The 14,794-nt window shown below is 37.6% G+C and overlaps 1 pseudogene across 1 annotated transcript; it reads right to left on the bottom strand.

The window, feature by feature from the left end:
* Positions 1-1,433: 1,433 nt before the first annotated feature.
* LOC115972507 lies at positions 1,434-6,141 on the bottom strand (annotated as a pseudogene). Its single transcript, XR_004087488.1, has 2 exons — positions 3,257-6,141; positions 1,434-2,016 (listed from the first exon to the last, which is right to left on the bottom strand). The product of XR_004087488.1 is annotated as an MDIS1-interacting receptor like kinase 2-like (transcript).
* Between the last annotated feature and the right edge of the window lie 8,653 nt (positions 6,142-14,794).

Here is a 14,794-nt window from a genome sequence, read left to right as displayed (position 1 = left end):
CAATGCTATAGATACAAACTATTTTACAACATTTTTACAAATTACAGATGTGGAAAATTCTTATTAGTTCTAAAATGGGTCCATCACTAACATCACATTTTTACTTACAATAACTATTTGGAAAATACTAAAGCCACATCAACAGTTTGTAAAAGTGTTGTAAAATAGTTTATATCTGTAGCATTACTCTTTTCCAAATAGTTGTTGGTAAATAAAAATGTGATATTAGTGATGGCTCCAGATTAGAACTAAGAAGAATTTGTCACATCAATAATTTGTAAAAATATTGTAAAATAGTTTGTGACTTTAACATTACTCATAACAAAATTGATAAAAATAAAGAAAAATCAAAGGAGTTCACAAAAATTATTGGTTAGGAAATCTTTGAAAATGTTGTATATTTGTTTTTCACTTCATCAGAAATCATAGTGCTTATATATGCACCCTTATACCGGCTCTAGAGCACCATAAATATTGGCTACGTATACTTGACAAGCATATAAAGTGTTAGAGATATATTAGCCCATTAGCATAAGCCTAAGCCTAATTCTACTTTGTGTGCAAGCAAGTTCCCTATTTGTACTAGAAGTCTATTAGTCTAGGGTTTAGTTTACTATATATACACATGTAACACAGGATTTATACTACACTCTAATATATTATTGATGTAACTCTTTAGGGTTTCTTCCGTGAATGTAGGCCGTTAGGCTGAATCACATAACCCTCATGTGTTATAGTGTTTTACACTTTATGCTTTCGCTTTTGCATCTATACTAGTATATTCAATATTGTGTATCAATGCTAATATTTAACATGGTATTAGTTCTATCTTCCTGTGGTCACGGTTTTCTGTTCTTACGGTGTATTAAGAGCAATCTTTGTCTTCCTCGATGTTTCTTCATTGCGTTCATCTTTTTTGGCTTCCCACTATTGTCGTTAAAACTCTCCGGTATAGTCATGCCATCGTTAGAAATCGCATTAACACTGCAAGACCATTACCCTCATCAAACCACTATCATAGAGCCAAACTTCATTCAAGGGATCTTCTCAACCTTATCAAATCTCAAGGTTTCATCAAACTTACATCTTGAGTTTGAGAGGGGGTGTTAGAGATATATTAACCCATTAGCATAAGCCCAAGCCTAATTCTACTTTGGGTGCAAGCTAAGTCCTATTCTCTTACTTGTACTAGAAGTCTATTAGTCTAGTATTTAGTCTACTATATATACACATGTTATGATATTCATTGTAATATAGGATTTATACTACACTCTAATATATTATTGATGTAGCTCTTTAGGGTTTCCTTCGTGGATTTAGGCCATTAGGCTGAACCACATAGCCTTCGTGTGTTATTGTGTTCTACACTTTATGCTTTCGCTACCACATCCATATTAGCATTGTGTATCAATGCTAATATTTAACCTAAAGAAATACCCTTTCTGATTTTTTATTGATGGAATTCTCAATTTTGCATTTTGATGTATACTATTTTGTATTTAGAATCTTGCCAATTAGACACAATACAACAAAGCAAAGTACAGAGGAGAAAAGTAAAAGTGAAAAAGAGAAAAAAGAGGAGTCACAATTCATAATTCATAAACAAGAAGGTGAACATGAAGAAAACAAACAATTAGATAGTCAAGCCTCTGACATCAACTACTTCTCCTAAAGTGATCATGTGTAATGGCTTTGCCAGATGTGGTTTCCGAGTTGACAGGTCTTGAGAAACTTGTTTCATTGTTGGACGAGATTGTGGAATGGTTTGTAAGCAAGCAATCGCAATCTTTGCAATGGAGAGCACATCACTTGCAACTTTGTTGGTAGGGAGTGAAAGGCGTTGGTCCAACACATTGTTCAATGGCATATGAGTTGTGAATGTTGATGAGGATGGGAGTGATGATGATAGAGATGAAATGAGATCTCCGGGATGCTTTCCCATGATTATTTCTAATGCCAACACTCCAAAACTATAAACATCGCACTTCTCATTGATTTCCATTGTGTATGCAAGTTCTGTTAGAAAAAAGAGATCAAGGCCATGGTGACATGATTATATATAGGTGATAAAGTTAGAACACTATGCTAGAAGTTGGTCCATGCCAAAAGCAAAATATGAAAATATGTGTTATGACTATAACTATGTTGACACTAGTATCTTATATTTTAAGTACTGCTCATCGTTTGTTTATTATTTGTTCAATTCATTGGAGTTGGACAAACGATTATTCCTATTTACAATCTATAATTTTATGAACTGACTAAAAAAAAAAGATAAAATTTAGTTACAAAATTGGTTGTAACCTAAAACTACAATCTTACTTAATAAAATAAACATTACCACATATTTTGAAAATTTAACCTTTCAATTATATGTTCTTTACGGTTTTAATGCATATGTCAAATTTTGTGTTAATTGAATATTATTTACTATATAATCTATAAGCTTATATTTAATCCAAAATTTTAAACTACAAAAACTTGCAATTTAAACGATTTATTGATGACATAGCTATTAATATTTAATTTTCTAGAAATTTTGCATGGAGGATATAAGAAGAAGATGTAATCCAATTGTAAATTTGTCAAAATTCACTTCCAATAAAAAGATATTGAGTAAACTTTAAAATTGATCTTTATTTATATATATATATATATATAAAAGAGAACCTTTTTTTTTTTTTGGGGAGAGAATTTAAACACTGACCTGTCTGTTTGTGAGGGTGCCATTTAATATATTCAGCGTAAAACCTAAAGTGTAATTAGTTTCATGCTCTATGAACAAAATAAAAAGGAATGTGAAATGATTATTTTTGTTTCTAGATGTTTTTCTTGGTCAAGCTTGGATAATTATTAATGGTATAAAATTAGACTTCTCCCCCTAATGGCTTTAACCATCCTTAAAACTGACCTAACTTGGGATTTAAAGGGGGTTTAAGGTTTTGGAAGTGAGACAGCTACAAAAATTATATATATAATAAGTAAAAAAATAAAAATTGGCCCAGGGGGCCCGGACCCGCTTGGGCCCCTCCCTATATCTAGGTGATTTGGTTGCAAAAAAAATTTGAAGAACATAGGCTCAGACATGTGATTACCCGGTTACTTTCTATCACACTCAAAGTACCAATGCTTCTATTCTTTTGGTTTTAATAATTTTTTTTTTTGCAGCCAAAAAAAAAAAACTACTACTACTACTAACTAAAAATTGTTACTTAATTACATAGACTATAGATTAAAAATAAAAATAGAAACTTACCTGGGGCCATGTACCCCATGGTGCCAGCGAGTGAAGTCCTATTGGATGAATCAGGCTTCAAAAGTCTTGCAGTGCCAAAGTCAGAAATGTGAGCCACACATTCGAGATCTAGTAACACATTTTTGCTTGATATATCTCGATGGATTATAGGAAGCGAGCAATCATGGTGCATGTAAGATAAAGCATTCGCCACATCTTTGACAACATTACCCCTCTTGATCCAGTCAAATGCTTTTGCTTGTTCCTCATTGTTTAGTAAATGTACCAAGCTTCCTCCTTCCAAATATTCATAAATCAGAAGTGAGTGCTGTGGATGTGAACAAAAACCATAAAACTTCACAATGTTACGATGTCTTATTTCTGTAAAGGCATGAATCTCACTTATGAAGGTTTTTTGATTGGATTCCTCGCCATTGGGTAATGGATGAAGTTTCTTCACAGCAACAACTTGACTTGTTGGCAACTCAGCTTTGTACACACTTCCGTATCCTCCTACACCAATGCAATATTTGGAATCGAATTCCTCTGTAGCTTCAATGATGTTCTCATATACCATTTTCCCATCAAAGCTCCATATTGCAAAAACATCATCATTTTGTATGTCTCTTGGCTTGGCTTCTGTATTCCTCACTCTTTGGCAACTAATAAGTAGAACTCCAACAATAATAAATATCGGAAATATACTGGCCAAAACAGGAATTAGAATTTTTAATACAAATTTGTTGCACCTTTTACGTGAAGGATTATGAATCATTTTTTGGCAAGCCCTCAAACCAGTGGCATTACCGCACAAGCCTTTATTATTTTGAAATGCTTCATATGGAGCCTCGCGGAAGGCTTTAATGTTGGGAATAGGACCCTCTAACTCATTGTAGGATATATCAATGGATGTCAAGCTTGAAATATCTTCAAAAGTGGATGGCATGGAGCCAGAGAGATTATTGTGAGAGACATTCAATATTTCTAACCGAGGCAAGTCTCTAAGCTGTGGTGGTATCTCTCCCATTAGCGTATTCCAACTAAGATCAAGATTTTGAAGAAATTTCAGGCTTCCTATATCTGAAGGAATTCTTCCCACGAGTATATTTCTGCTCAAATTCTAGAATAATAATTCTGAGCACTCTCCAAGTTGTTTAGGGATCAAACCGCTTAGATTGTTAGCTGCTAGGTTCAACTCCATAATATGGGATAACATTCCAATTTCTGAAGGAATGTTACCTGAAAGTTTGTTATTGTTCAATAGAAGTTTGAGCAATGACTTCAAGCGCCCGAATTCCTTCGGAATTTTCCCTGTTAGATGATTTGATGAGAGGTCGAGCACAACTAGTTGACTTGCCTCACTGAGCCCAGGTGGCATACTACCAGAGATATTATTGTTGGACACTTTTAGGCTTGTCAAATTACGGCATTGCCCCCACTTTGATGAAAGCTCGCCATACAAGTGATTGTCACTCAAATCGATATAGTTTAAGTTCGGGTAAATTCCTAAGGCTTCAGTTATATTTCCTATTAGTTGGTTTCTGTCAAGCCTAACTCTAAATAGGCTACTGCAGTTTTTCAAAGTTTTTGGGATGGGACCTGTAAAATGGTTATTCTTGACTGAAATTTTTTCAAGCGATCCACCACGGCATAAATGTTGAGGTAAATGGCCGGTAAATTTGTTTTCACCGAGTTGCAAAATTCTCAAATTGGTAAGGTTGTTTATTTCCTGTGGGAGGGAACCAATTAGTTTGTTTGTAAACAAACCTAAATAGGTGAGCTTTGTCAAATTTCCAATAGTGATTGGAATTGAACTAGAAAGATTGTTGATGTAAAATTGAAGATCAACCAAGTTGGCCATATTTCCTATGGAAGCAGGGATGGAACCCGTAAGCTGGTTCTCAAAAAGGTAAAGAATTTCTAAGTTGCTCAAGTTTCCTATGGAAGCAGGGATTGCACCGGTGAAAAAATTTTCTGACAATTGAAGATCAACCAAGTTGGCCATATTTCCTATGGAAGCAGGGATTGCACCAGATAGATTATTTCCTATTAATTGAAATACTTTCAGATATCTAAGCGATCCAAGTTCCTCAGGGATGGAACCCGTGAGCTGGTTCCCATAAAGGAAAAGATATCCCAAGTTGCTCAAGTTTCCTATGGAAGTGGGGATTGCACCGGTGAAAAAATTATTTGACAAATCAAGATGCCAGAGATATCTCGTTGTTCCAACTACTTGAGGTATGGAACCAGAGAGATTGTTGGTTGCGAGGAATAGTAGGCCTAGGTTTTGCAGTTTCCCAATTTCTGGAGGAAGAGATCCTGAAAGGTAGTTTTCGTGAAGGAAAAGTCCCGATAAGTTGCTCAAATTTCCTATAGAAGTAGGGATGGGACCACTAAGATTATTAAAAGCCAAGTTGAGATTGGTGAGTTTGGAAATGTTACCAATTTGGTCGGGAATATTTCCATAAAGCGAGTTACTTGATAGATCAATAGTGAGGAGGTTGGTAAAGGATGAGAAACTGAGTTTGTAAAGCGTACCTCTCAAACCAACACTCGAAAGGTTTAGATGGGTGACGCTTCCCGACTCATCGCAGGCAATTCCAACCCAGTTGCATGGGTGGCCTCGGCCTCCTCCACCCCAAGAAGGTAGGAGGGATTGGCTCTGGTTGTCAAGACTGGCTTTCCATTTAAGAAGAGCTTCTGCTTCCTTCCATTCTTTGCCCACTTCATCTCTAGCAGCAGCAGCAGCAGCAGTCACAAAAGAAGATGATAAGGAAACCAACACAACACCAATACTCATGAACAACACTCCGAAGTCTGTGGATGGCTTTTTTTGTAAGGATGGCATGACTCGATAGCTCTTAGGGAATAGGGAGGAGGTGTCAGGTATTGCAAACTTAAGAGGGATGCGGGTTGTTTTGGTGAATGAAGGATTTGGCTACGGGCACTGGAAATTTATATATACAAGGAAATGAAATCGTACCTTCTGGCTCCTCCATCCCATCTTACGATATTAGCTACGTCATGGCCTCTTCCACGTGTAAATCATTGGAAATAAATTTTAACAATTTTTTTCCTATAAAATTACATTTTATTCCTTTTAATAATATCATTAATTCTTTTAAGATTAATGCTACACTCACAAACTTTTTTATAACATTGTTACAAATTTTTTTGGTAGCAAATTTTTATTGGTTCGCATATAGACATACCACTCACATCATTTATTTTACTTACTAGTAACCACTTATTACATGAGTAATTTATAAAAAACTTGCAGCTCTAGCATTTTTCTTATTTTAGTGATCATAAAAAAATTTATAGATCTAAAATCTAAAACAAAATATACAAGCCCCCCAAAAAAAAAGCTCAACAACAAAAATTACCAATAAAACTAAAAACAAAATTAAGCTCAATTAACTAATTTTATCCAATATAAATAGCCCTGCCTTTAAAAAATTCTAAACAAAAATAATTTTGTTCTTACCTACAAAAAAAAAAAAAAAAATCTTAGCAGCTAAGTAGCAGAATCAAAAGTTGAAATCACTGTACACAGCCAACAGTAAAACCGCCCCCCTAACTCAAAGTTCTGGCTCCGTCCCTGGTTATAGGATCTTATATATGTTTCTGTTATTTCTAACAGTTTCTAAGTTTTCACGAAAAAAAAAAAAAAAAATGTAATTATACAGATTTACTAGAGTTACAGAAAACGAGTTTTGTCTTCTTTTTTTTTTTTTTTTTTTTTTTTTTAATGAATCAGATGATAGAACGCGTTTCCTCTTTTTGAACTATACAATGTGGATTAAATTGTTGTTTTCTACTTTTCTTCAAATGGCATAAGGACTTTAAGCTCCGAACGTAACGCTGAGGACCAATTAAATTTGAGGTATATTCCACTCAAAATGTTTAAACGATAAATGAGTGAGACCCAAAGTGCGACATCCTCTAACAACAGCTAGCCCAAAGCATTCAATAGTTTAATCCCGCTGTGAAATGTCTTCAACCTATTGTGTCAACTGTCAAATAGCAACATCAAAGACCGTCAACATCCAAGAGGTTGTATTTATCAATAAGAACTTATAACTTGATGAAAAGAAACAGAAGGGAGAAGGCGTAAAGTCAAACTCGTATTTCGTTTTCCCAAGGACTGTTAGTCTGTTACTTATGTGAACATACTTCTTTGCGAGCGGCCGCCCCTTCTCCATAATTATTATGTTGAGAAAAGCAAGTTTCATAGCTCGTGATTCACCACTCCGCAGGAATTCATGATTGTCTTGTTGGTCTGTTTGGATAGAATTTATTTTGCTAAAACTGAAAACTGAAAACACTGTAGCAAAATAATTTTTAAATGTGTAAATAATACTGTGGGACCCATATTTAATGAAAAAATTGATAAAAAATGAAATTTGTGGGTCTGTGAACAGTGCACGGATGCACTGTTCACGCAAAACTGGTCAAAAGTTGCGGCTACATGAACAGTAAATGAACAGTAACCGCGTTGGGGTAAAACGCGTGCTCCCAAAAAAAAAAAAAAAAAAAGATGGCAAAACGCAGCAACTAAAATGGAGCAAACAAAACGCGTATCCAAACTAACACTAGGCGTGCGTTTGCTGAGCAATTTGTGTTTTGCGTTTTTTGGAGGTCCCATCACACTGTTTATGGACCACTAAACTCATGAAAAACGCAGCAACCATGAAAAACGCAGCATAATAATTATGCTGAGCAATTTGTGTTTTGCGTTTTTTGGAGGTCCCATCACACTGTTTATGGACCACTAAACTCATGAAAAACGCAGCAACCACTCACCGTTATAATGTTTTGTGTTTTAAAAATTATTTTGCCATAGTGTTTTCAGTAATAAATTTTCAGTTTTCAGCAAAATAAGCGGTATCCAAATAGATCTTAGATCGACGCAAATGAATTCCCATTCATATATGGATCCTTCTCTCTGGATGTGTGGATAGAAATGTGTTAAGATATTTAGGGGCTGTTTGGTATGGCATTTTAAGTAACATTTTTCAGTTTTTAAATAACATTACATGTATTTTTACATACTTAGGGTCCGTTTGGCACATGTGTTTAAAAACTAAAAATTGTTGTTTAAAAAATTTTGTGGAAATACGTGTGGGTGAAAAAGTGAGTGAAAATACGTGAAATGTTATTTAAAAATTAAAAATTGTTGTTTAGAAACTCTCACCAAACACCCCCTTATGCATCCACACATATTTTCAAAAAATATAAACAATATTACTAAAACAACGTTACCAAACAAACTCTCAGTGTTAGCTAAATTTTGTGTTAAAAATTTCTTTTGTAATTGCAATATTTTCATCTTTTTGAAGTCCAATGAGTTTGTAATTGCATTAATGTGTCAAAGAGATATCAAATCAGAAGAAAATGTACCAAGTACTAGTGCAAGACTGCAAAGTTGTCGCCAGAGCGAAGATTCCATGTCACGCGAGTTCAATAGATTTTGAAAAATGGTTACGTACAATCGTACATACATTTGCCTAAAACTGGACTGAAACTCGCTGGAGCGAGTTGGCATTGGAAGGAAAAATTTAAGTTTTTTCTCTTCTGTTTACACTCTGGAACGAGTGAGTGGTTTCTAGCTTTTACTTGATGTAGGAAGGAATTTTTTTTTTTTTTTTTTTTTTTTTTTTTTACACTTTTTGTTTTTTAATGATCTAACAATTCATTCCAATGTTTAAATAAAAATGGCAGAAACACATCTAAGTATATTTTTTTTACTTCATTTTTTTTTTGTTATTACTTTGTATAATTTTTAGATTTTAGAATTTTTATTTTAATTATTTGAAGTTTTTTTACAACATAAAATTGACATGGCATAGTGAAATTAACGTGGCATGGTTTTATTGGACAAAGTGACGCATATGACAATTATATGTGACATTTAACAGGCACATATAATCTAAATGTATATGTGTATGAAATTCTTTTCTGGAAATTTGAATTCCGGTCCTTATCCCCTTACACCCCATAAACAATTATACGTGTGGAGTGACCATTGCGCCAAGGATGCGCATTGGTCACTAAAATTGTTGGTTAAGAAATCTTTGAAAATGTTTTATATTTGATCTTCACTTAACACATGACCTATGTCTACACTCTTATAACGCCCTCAATGACTATATATACTTGCTAAGCATACAAATAAATACGGGCCTTCTGATTTTATTGATGGAATTCTCAACTTTTCATTTTGATATTTACTATATTGCATTTAGAATCTTATCAATTATTAGACACAATACAAGAAAGCAACGTAGAGAGGGGGGAAGTAAATGTGAAAGTAGAGGAGTCACAATGTATAAACAAGGAGAATGTGAAAAGAAAACAAACTATTAGACAGTCAGGCCTCTAACATCAGCTATTTCTCCTAATGTGATAATGTGTGATGGCTTTGCCAAACACATGGAATTGATAGGTCATGAGAAACTTGTTTCATTGTTGGACGAGAGTGTGGAATGGTGTGTAAGCAAGCAATTGCAATCTTTGCAATGGAGAGCACATCACTTTCAAGTTTCAATTTGGTTGGTAGGGAGTGAAAGGCGTTGGTCCAACACATCATTCAATAGCATGTGGGTTGTAAATGTTAATTAAGATGAAAGTAATGATGACAGAAATGAAATGAGATCTCTGGGATACTTTCTCAGGATTATTTCTAGGCGTAAATACATTTTTAGTCCTCAAGTTTTGACCTCATTTCTATTTTAGTCCTTACATTTCCATTTCACCACATTTAGTCCCTATTTCAATTAAGGCATCTCATTTTAGTCCTTTCTGAAAGGCCAAGAATGTATTGACCCCTTGTGATGTATTAATTGATTAATTAGTCAAATTTATTAATTAATCAAATTAACATGCAATATACGTGATAACACAAACAAATAACCAAATAACCAAATAACTAAGTGTAAGGTCACAATTCTTTTGCGGCCCAATAATGATGTTGGACTCGCACCTGAAAGATCCCTTACAATATGATTTGTAGAGAGTGGGCTTGAAAAACTAGCCGTTGGTCACGGGGCGGTGCCCGGTCTTGGTTTTAGAGGAATTCATTGTAGAAAAAGGAGTTGGGCTTGAACATTTAAGCCCTACGGCGTCGCACCCTATGGGATAGGACTCCTCGGACTTGATCTGAGGACCATTAAGGTCTTCCCCGGTTACCCAACGATGGGCTTTTTCGGTGAAGTCAGGTGTTGTTGAGGTGTTCTCACCCATGTAGTCTTTCTTTTTTTGGAGACGGGATGGGACTCCCCCTTAGATTTACTTACTTACTTCCTTCTTTTATACTCGTCTGCGTTAACTGTCCTTCGTCCACGTGTAGGGTCAATTTTTACAAGACTGATATTTGTCCCATCAGTCTAATCCCAGAATTGTTGGGGATGATTGATAAAGCTGAAGAATACGGCTCTGCTAGGTGCAAAGTCTTATCTGGGAAGGGTCATAAGGGTAACTTTCCCAAGATATTTTAGGTCTCTTTTCAAGTTTAGTCCTATGCCAGTTTTACCCCTTTATTCCGGTGGGATTTTGGATCTGCCGAGGACTGAACTGTCCTCGGCTGTATTCCAAAAACAGTCTTGTGCTCTATGTTATCGGGCTTGGGCCATAGCTCTCCTCGGCTTGGGCCTTCGGACTCTCCATGAGCAAATGGGCCTGGCCCATAGATTATTGGGCCCCACAATAGCCCCTCAAAACCCGGCTGTCCAACCTCCCGGTTGGAAAGGGGGGTTTTGGCAATGCTGAGCCTTTATTACTGCTCCTTTAATTTAGCCCTCCATTAATGCTGACGGTTTCTCCACCTGCCCAGAAGATATATCGGCTTACAAGGCGCTCCCTTTAATTTGCTCGTGACCCGCTCCTGCCGTTTGGCTGTCCAAGATGCGCCTTTAATGACTTCCCTTTACGAGACTTATTTACGTCCGACGGCTCATCTGATGAGATGGGGAAGTGGAACGGACGCACCTTTTGTTTTTCAGATTCTTTTGGAAACCAGAACGAATTTAATACCTTCCATTTTGCCCTCCCTATAAGAAGGCAAGTAGGAGGCCATCACTTTCGTACAGAGACCCTTTTGCCTCTCCGAGATCCGAGATCCTCAGCCCCTCCCCCTTAGCGTTTACTTAACCCAATTGTTATACACCCAATCAGAATACGTTTACCATAACGAGTGATGAAGGAGCCATACCCCTCCTCAAAGCACCGTGTTCTAATAAAGCTCGAAATGGCTCGGTCAGGGCAAGGGTGGCGGAGACTTAAGATTCGTCTCACCTTCCCTTCAGCCAAAATCCGAAGCAGGGACTCATCACGTCCAACTTTCGGCGTGACTGAGTCGAGAACTCCCATCATCATAACCAACCGCTCTCTTATGAGCTCACCTAATATGGCCCCAGCGTGTTAGGAGTCAGGACCGAGGCAGGGACTAAGTGTCTCTGCTTCTTCCTCTCTTCGTTCACTGGTGGCCCTCTCCGCCTCCCTCTCTTAGTCTTCCCAGCACCAGATCCATTCTGGTGCTTTCTCTTCTCCCTCTTTTGCTCATTTTCTTTCTTTTCATCTCTTCTTTTTTCTTCTCCTCCTTCTTTACTCATGTCCTCCATCTTCCTCATTCATCTCCTCCATCTTCTTCATTGATTTCTTCCTTACTATTTCCTTCTCCTTCATCTCTTTCCAAAGAAGGTTCTTATCGTAATATGAGCAGTATTGAGGCAGGGATTGGAGAGACTTTGAAGACGAGTTTAAAAGACGCCTGACTGTTTACTTATCTGTACTGCGGATGTTATCGTTGCTTAGGCAGTTCACATTTTGTATAGGCTTGTTCGAGCCCCTCTTTGTACGTTGTAATAATTTTTCGTATTAATAAAAATTGTTGTTATTTTATTTCGCATGTTCTGTCTCTATGCTTTTTTTTTTTTTTTTTAAATTTGCAAACGCTGCTCGGCATAATAATATAGCATTTGAATCAATGATAACTAAAGCCAAAATACTGGCTAATAAAAAGATGTCACCATAACTTTAATAGAATTGTTTGACATAGCAATGCGTACCTGTAAATAGCGATACTTGCCCGAAACAAAGCCGAGATTAGGACTGAATGTTCTACATGGTGTAGGAAGTAATTATTCGAAGGCATATCATCCGCAAAAATGAACAGCCCCCTTAGGCTGCCGAATAGCGGAGCGTCCTGCCATCATCCTAACACTCTTATTGGCCTTAACATTTTACAGTATTTGGGCCGAGGACTTTCCCTATCCGAGCAGTTGGTTTCCCCATAGGCTTGAGTCCGAGGACCATGCAAGGCCTTGGTACTGTCCAACACTTGTAATTTTTCTCTGCATTTTTTTTTTTTTTTACTTGGTTTCCCCCATAGGCTTGAGTCCGAGGACCATGCAAGGCCTTGGTTCTGTCCAAAACTTGTAAGGTTTATTTTTTGTACTTGGTTTCCCCATAGGCTTGAGTCCGAGGACCATGCAAGGCCTTGGTTCTGTCCAAAACTTGTAATTTTTATTTTTTGTACTTGGTTTCCCCACAGGCTTGAGTCCGAGGACCATGCAAGGCCTTGGTTCTGTCCAAAACTTGTAATTTTTATTTTTTGTACTTGGTTTCCCCATAGGCTTGAGTCCGAGGACCATGCAAGACCTTGGTTCTGTCCTTGGGCCCCTATGCTGAACGAGCCTGGGCCGCGAATTTACTGGGCCCACAAATTAGGGGGCATTTCCGTAGTCTTAGGTCACGCGGTACTTTTTGGCGTCCCAGTGTTCGAAGTGCGCCTTCACGAGGCTCCTTTAATCTCAGGGTTGCAGACGGCATTGGAAATCGAGCCGAAGACGTTTTGTCTATAGCGTTCCTTGGGACGCTGCGTGAATTAAATGCCACCACCTTATCTTTTAAATAAATAGGAGAGAAAGTTGCTTTACTTTCGCACAAATCCTTCAGTTTCCTCTCCTAGTACATCATGTTTGAGGCGAGGGTTAGGGCAAAGGAACTCTCTCCGCCACAAAGACGCCGTGTCCTCCTGAGACTCCAGATAGTGAGGTACGGGCAAAGGAGGCATAAATTCAAGAGAATATTCCAGTTTGACAGAGGGGAAAGAGCGTTTCTCCCTCTTTTAGTCAAAATCCGAAGCAGGTTCTGTTCATGCCAGAATTTTGGTGTGTCAGAAGAAAGATTCTCCGCCCCCAGCACCTCTGCCTTGTCGCAGGCAAATTTTTGGTGAAGGCTCCTCAGCTTCCGGCTCCCTGCATCTTTCCCTCAGCGGTGTGAGGCTTAAGTCGGGTTCTTTTGCTGCCTGAGTTATGGGCGTGCAAAAGCATTGAGGAGGAATAAGGTCTCGAGGCAGTAGCCAACTTCTCCTCTGTGCTACCTCCTCGGCTTTATCTTCACTCTCTTGTATTTTTCTTTACTTATGTAGTTAGCTTCAATGTAAGCTTGTTTCAGCTTTTCACTGTACACTGTACTGTTCCTTTGTCTTAATAAAATATGTCTATTTCTTTATACATACTTTTCTTCTCCGTAACGACTACTTTGTGCATGAATATTAAATGTAAGCTTGCCCTTAATGATATTCCGGGTAGAAAAATGCCTTAACACAGATTCCTACTGGTTTAAACTCACAAATATTATCAAGTATAACAATGGTAATCCTCAATAAATTAAACTCTTGGAACTAACCGGGATAGTCGCTGAGTGCTGCGCGATACATGCTAGACCAATGTCCGAGAGGGTAGCCGAGTAGCGAGGGACTTTGATTGTGCTTTAGGATAATATATTGCACCGTATCACATCAGTCCCTTTGGCGCTGCAGATCCAAAAGCAGACTTGAGAATCCTCGCTATTTAGGAACTAACCCAATTGTTAATGGAGAGTTTTCCTCAGATAAATCCTAAAGTGCATGTAATGTAGTTTTTCCTTACAAGTAGTTGGTTTCCCCAAAGGCTTGAATCCGAGGACCATGCAATGCCTTGGTTCTGTCCAAAACTTGTGATTTGATTGATTTTTTTTTATGTACTTGGTTTCCCCATAGGCTTGAGTCCGAGGACCATGCAATGCCTCGGTTCTGTCCAGAACTTATGATTTTTTATATGTACTTGGTTTCCCCATAGGCTTGAGTCCGAGGACCATGCAAGGCCTTGGTTCTGTCCAAAACTTATGAGCTTTCTTTTTTGTACTTGGTTTCCCCATAGACTTGAGTCCGAGGACCATGCAAGGCCTTGGTTCTGTTCAAAACTTATGAGCTTTCTTTTTTGTACTTGGTTTCCCCATAGGCTTGAGTCCGAGGACCATGCAAGGCCTTGGTTCTGTCCAAAACTTATGAGCTTTCTTTTTTGTACTTGGTTTCCCCATAGGCTTGAGTCCGAGGACCATGCAAGGCCTTAGTTCTGTCCAAAACTTATGAGCTTTCTTTTTTGTACTTAGTTTCCCCATAGGCTTGAGTCCGAGGACCATGCAAGGCCTTGGTTCTATCCAAAACTTATGAGCTTTCTTTTTTGTACTTGGTTTCCCCATAGACTTGAGTCCGAGGACCATGCAAGGCCTTGG

Source organism: Quercus lobata, chromosome 12, assembly GCF_001633185.2.
Source record: "Quercus lobata isolate SW786 chromosome 12, ValleyOak3.0 Primary Assembly, whole genome shotgun sequence".
NCBI lineage: Eukaryota > Viridiplantae > Streptophyta > Magnoliopsida > Fagales > Fagaceae > Quercus > Quercus lobata.
This window is presented reverse-complemented; position numbering and strand designations above follow the sequence as displayed.